General features: G+C 54.3%; 1 non-coding gene across 1 annotated transcript in view; it reads left to right on the top strand.

Annotated features, from left to right (window-relative positions):
* The first annotated feature begins 3,199 nt into the window (after window positions 1-3,199).
* LOC144431646 (small subunit ribosomal RNA) overlaps window positions 3,200-5,000 on the top strand; it is a 1,810-nt gene continuing 9 nt past the window's right edge. Inside the window, exon 1 of the ribosomal RNA XR_013480208.1 lies at window positions 3,200-5,000. This exon is cut by the window's right edge and continues 9 nt beyond it. This is a non-coding gene — a ribosomal RNA (small subunit ribosomal RNA).

Genomic DNA, 5,000 nt, shown 5'->3' with positions numbered 1-5,000 from the left:
AGCGAAAGACAGTAATTTCGAATGAGCCAAGAAAGAGCGGTGCGGGGCCGGTCGGAGCGCACCCTTTTCTCGGTGGCTGGCGGGCGAGAGAGTGCTGCGTCGCCGGCATCGGCGTCGAAAGAAGCCGAGCCGAAAAAAGTTAAAGTACAAACGTGCAAGCATACTAACCTAACCCTAGGTAAGGCATGTCAGAGCGAAAGACAGTAATTTCGAATGAGCCAAGAAAGAGCGGTGCGGGGCCGGTCGGAGCGCACCCTTTTCTCGGTGGCTGGCGGGCGAGAGAGTGCTGCGTCGCCGGCATCGGCGTCGAAAGAAGCCGAGCCGAAAAAAGTTAAAGTACAAACGTGCAAGCATACTAACCTAACCCTAGGTAAGGCATGTCAGAGCGAAAGACAGTAATTTCGAATGAGCCAAGAAAGAGCGGTGCGGGGCCGGTCGGAGCGCACCCTTTTCTCGGTGGCTGGCGGGCGAGAGAGTGCTGCGTCGCCGGCATCGGCGTCGAAAGAAGCCGAGCCGAAAAAAGTTAAAGTACAAACGTGCAAGCATACTAACCTAACCCTAGGTAAGGCATGTCAGAGCGAAAGACAGTAATTTCGAATGAGCCAAGAAAGAGCGGTGCGGGGCCGGTCGGAGCGCACCCTTTTCTCGGTGGCTGGCGGGCGAGAGAGTGCTGCGTCGCCGGCATCGGCGTCGAAAGAAGCCGAGCCGAAAAAAGTTAAAGTACAAACGTGCAAGCATACTAACCTAACCCTAGGTAAGGCATGTCAGAGCGAAAGACAGTAATTTCGAATGAGCCAAGAAAGAGCGGTGCGGGGCCGGTCGGAGCGCACCCTTTTCTCGGTGGCTGGCGGGCGAGAGAGTGCTGCGTCGCCGGCATCGGCGTCGAAAGAAGCCGAGCCGAAAAAAGTTAAAGTACAAACGTGCAAGCATACTAACCTAACCCTAGGTAAGGCATGTCAGAGCGAAAGACAGTAATTTCGAATGAGCCAAGAAAGAGCGGTGCGGGGCCGGTCGGAGCGCACCCTTTTCTCGGTGGCTGGCGGGCGAGAGAGTGCTGCGTCGCCGGCATCGGCGTCGAAAGAAGCCGAGCCGAAAAAAGTTAAAGTACAAACGTGCAAGCATACTAACCTAACCCTAGGTAAGGCATGTCAGAGCGAAAGACAGTAATTTCGAATGAGCCAAGAAAGAGCGGTGCGGGGCCGGTCGGAGCGCACCCTTTTCTCGGTGGCTGGCGGGCGAGAGAGTGATGCGTCGCCGGCATCGGCGTCGAAAGAAGCCGAGCCGAAAAAAGTTAAAGTACAAACGTGCAAGCATACTAACCTAACCCTAGGTAAGGCATGTCAGAGCGAAAGACAGTAATTTCGAATGAGCCAAGAAAGAGCGGTGCGGGGCCGGTCGGAGCGCACCCTTTTCTCGGTGGCTGGCGGGCGAGAGAGTGCTGCGTCGCCGGCATCGGCGTCGAAAGAAGCCGAGCCGAAAAAAGTTAAAGTACAAACGTGCAAGCATACTAACCTAACCCTAGGTAAGGCATGTCAGAGCGAAAGACAGTAATTTCGAATGAGCCAAGAAAGAGCGGTGCGGGGCCGGTCGGAGCGCACCCTTTTCTCGGTGGCTGGCGGGCGAGAGAGTGCTGCGTCGCCGGCATCGGCGTCGAAAGAAGCCGAGCCGAAAAAAGTTAAAGTACAAACGTGCAAGCATACTAACCTAACCCTAGGTAAGGCATGTCAGAGCGAAAGACAGTAATTTCGAATGAGCCAAGAAAGAGCGGTGCGGGGCCGGTCGGAGCGCACCCTTTTCTCGGTGGCTGGCGGGCGAGAGAGTGCTGCGTCGCCGGCATCGGCGTCGAAAGAAGCCGAGCCGAAAAAAGTTAAAGTACAAACGTGCAAGCATACTAACCTAACCCTAGGTAAGGCATGTCAGAGCGAAAGACAGTAATTTCGAATGAGCCAAGAAAGAGCGGTGCGGGGCCGGTCGGAGCGCACCCTTTTCTCGGTGGCTGGCGGGCGAGAGAGTGATGCGTCGCCGGCATCGGCGTCGAAAGAAGCCGAGCCGAAAAAAGTTAAAGTACAAACGTGCAAGCATACTAACCTAACCCTAGGTAAGGCATGTCAGAGCGAAAGACAGTAATTTCGAATGAGCCAAGAAAGAGCGGTGCGGGGCCGGTCGGAGCGCACCCTTTTCTCGGTGGCTGGCGGGCGAGAGAGTGCTGCGTCGCCGGCATCGGCGTCGAAAGAAGCCGAGCCGAAAAAAGTTAAAGTACAAACGTGCAAGCATACTAACCTAACCCTAGGTAAGGCATGTCAGAGCGAAAGACAGTAATTTCGAATGAGCCAAGAAAGAGCGGTGCGGGGCCGGTCGGAGCGCACCCTTTTCTCGGTGGCTGGCGGGCGAGAGAGTGCTGCGTCGCCGGCATCGGCGTCGAAAGAAGCCGAGCCGAAAAAAGTTAAAGTACAAACGTGCAAGCATACTAACCTAACCCTAGGTAAGGCATGTCAGAGCGAAAGACAGTAATTTCGAATGAGCCAAGAAAGAGCGGTGCGGGGCCGGTCGGAGCGCACCCTTTTCTCGGTGGCTGGCGGGCGAGAGAGTGCTGCGTCGCCGGCATCGGCGTCGAAAGAAGCCGAGCCGAAAAAAGTTAAAGTACAAACGTGCAAGCATACTAACCTAACCCTAGGTAAGGCATGTCAGAGCGAAAGACAGTAATTTCGAATGAGCCAAGAAAGAGCGGTGCGGGGCCGGTCGGAGCGCACCCTTTTCTCGGTGGCTGGCGGGCGAGAGAGTGCTGCGTCGCCGGCATCGGCGTCGAAAGAAGCCGAGCCAAAAAAAGTTAAAGTACAAACGCGATGCTAATGAGCGAGCCGTTGTCTCGACTAATATGTAGGGGGCGTTCGATCGAGCGTCTGGCTTGAGCGCTTGTCGGCCTAGCAGAACGGTCGCATTGTTATGCCCGGGTTTTAGGCACCGCTGCAGGCGGCCGGCAGAGCTCTTGTTTGTGCGAAACTGAATGGATCGAGCCCGAGAGAGGGCGAGCAAAGAAAAAACGCAAATCGCTCCGCCTGGCACTGCCGGCGAGAGCGTGGACGTCGCGGCCAGCGACTGTCGAAGCTGAGTACGGCCGCAGGCGATCGCCTCGGTCTTAAACGAATGCGACGAGCACGCGCCGGGCGGCCCAGCAAGGGCCGAGCGCAGCTGTCGCAGCTATCTGGTTGATCCTGCCAGTAGTGATATGCTTGTCTCAAAGATTAAGCCATGCAGGTGCAAGTACGAGTTCTCGTAAAGCGAAACTGCGAATGGCTCATTAAATCAGTCTTGGTTTATTTGGTCTCGTAAGCGAAGTGGATAACTGTGGTAATTCTAGAGCTAATACATGCATTAAGCGCCGACTTCGGGAGGCGCGCTTTTATCAGATCAAAACCGACCGGGTTCGTCCTGTGACGTTTGATGACTCTGGATAACCACGCGGATCGTACGGTCTCTGCACCGACGACGTATCATTCAAGTGTCTGCCCTATCAACTGTCGAAGGTACGCTACGTGCCTACCTTTGTGATAACGGGTAACGGGGAATCAGGGTTCGATTCCGGAGAGGGAGCCTGAGAAACGGCTACCACATCTAAGGAAGGCAGCAGGCGCGCAAATTACCCATTCCCGACACGGGGAGGTAGTGACGAAAAATAACAATACAGGACTCTAACGAGGCCCTGTAATTGGAATGAGTACATCCTAAAACTCTTAACGAGTATCCATTGGAGGGTAAGTCTGGTGCCAGCAGCCGCGGTAATTCCAGCTCCAACAGTGTATGCTAAAGTTGTAGCGGTTGAAAAGCTCGTAGTTGGATTTTGGGCGAGCGCCGCCGGTCCGTCGCAAGGCGTGTCACTGGTTGCGTTCGCCTCACCTTCGGTTCTCCGTCGGTGCTCTTGACTGAGTGTCGGCGGTGGCCGATAAGTTTACTTTGAAAAAATTAGAGTGTTCAAAGCAGGCTGTTCGCCTGCATAGTGTTGCATGGAATAATGGAATAGGACCTCGGTTCTATTTTGTTGGTTTTCGGAGCACGAGGTAATGATTAAGAGGGACAGACGGGGGCGTCCGTACTCTGCCGTTAGAGGTGAAATTCTTGGATCGGCGGAAGACGAACTACTGCGAAAGCATTCGCCAAGTATGTTTTCTTTAATCAAGAGCGAAAGTCAGAGGTTCGAAGACGATCAGATACCGTCCTAGTTCTGACTATAAACGATGCAAACTAGCGATCGGGAGGCGTTACCATGACGACCTTTCCGGCAGCTTCCGGGAAACCAAAGTCTTTGGGTTCCGGGGGAAGTATGGTTGCAAAGCTGAAACTTAAAGGAATTGACGGAAGGGCACCACCAGGAGTGGAGCCTGCGGCTTAATTTGACTCAACACGGGGAAACTCACCCGGCCCGGACACAGGTAGGATTGACAGATTGAGAGCTCTTTCTTGATTCTGTGGGTGGTGGTGCATGGCCGTTCTTAGTTGGTGGAGCGATTTGTCTGGTTAATTCCGATAACGAACGAGACTCTGGCATGCTAAATAGTTACGCGACCTTCTCGGTCGGCGTCTAACTTCTTAGAGGGACTAGTGGCGTTTAGCCACACGAGATTGAGCAATAACAGGTCTGTGATGCCCTTAGATGTCCGGGGCCGCACGCGCGCTACACTGAGTGAAGCAGCGAGTGTCTAACCTAGGCCGAAAGGTCCGGGTAACCCGTTGAACCTCATTCGTGATTGGGATAGGGACTTGCAATTGTTTCCCTTGAACGAGGAATTCCCAATAAGCGCAAGTCATCAACTTGCGTTGATTACGTCCCTGCCCTTTGTACACACCGCCCGTCGCTACTACCGATTGAATGGTTTAGTGAGATCCTTGGATCGGCCCCGTCGCGGCTGGCAACGGCCGCGTCGGCGTGTCGAGAAGACGATCAAACTTGATCATTTAGAGGAAGTAAAAGTCGTAACAAGGTTTCCGTAGGTGAACCTGCGGAA

Source organism: Styela clava, chromosome 13 (assembly GCF_964204865.1).
Source record: "Styela clava chromosome 13, kaStyClav1.hap1.2, whole genome shotgun sequence".
NCBI lineage: Eukaryota > Metazoa > Chordata > Ascidiacea > Stolidobranchia > Styelidae > Styela > Styela clava.
The sequence above is the reverse complement of the archived record's forward strand: the minus strand, read 5'-3'. Positions and strand labels throughout refer to the sequence as shown.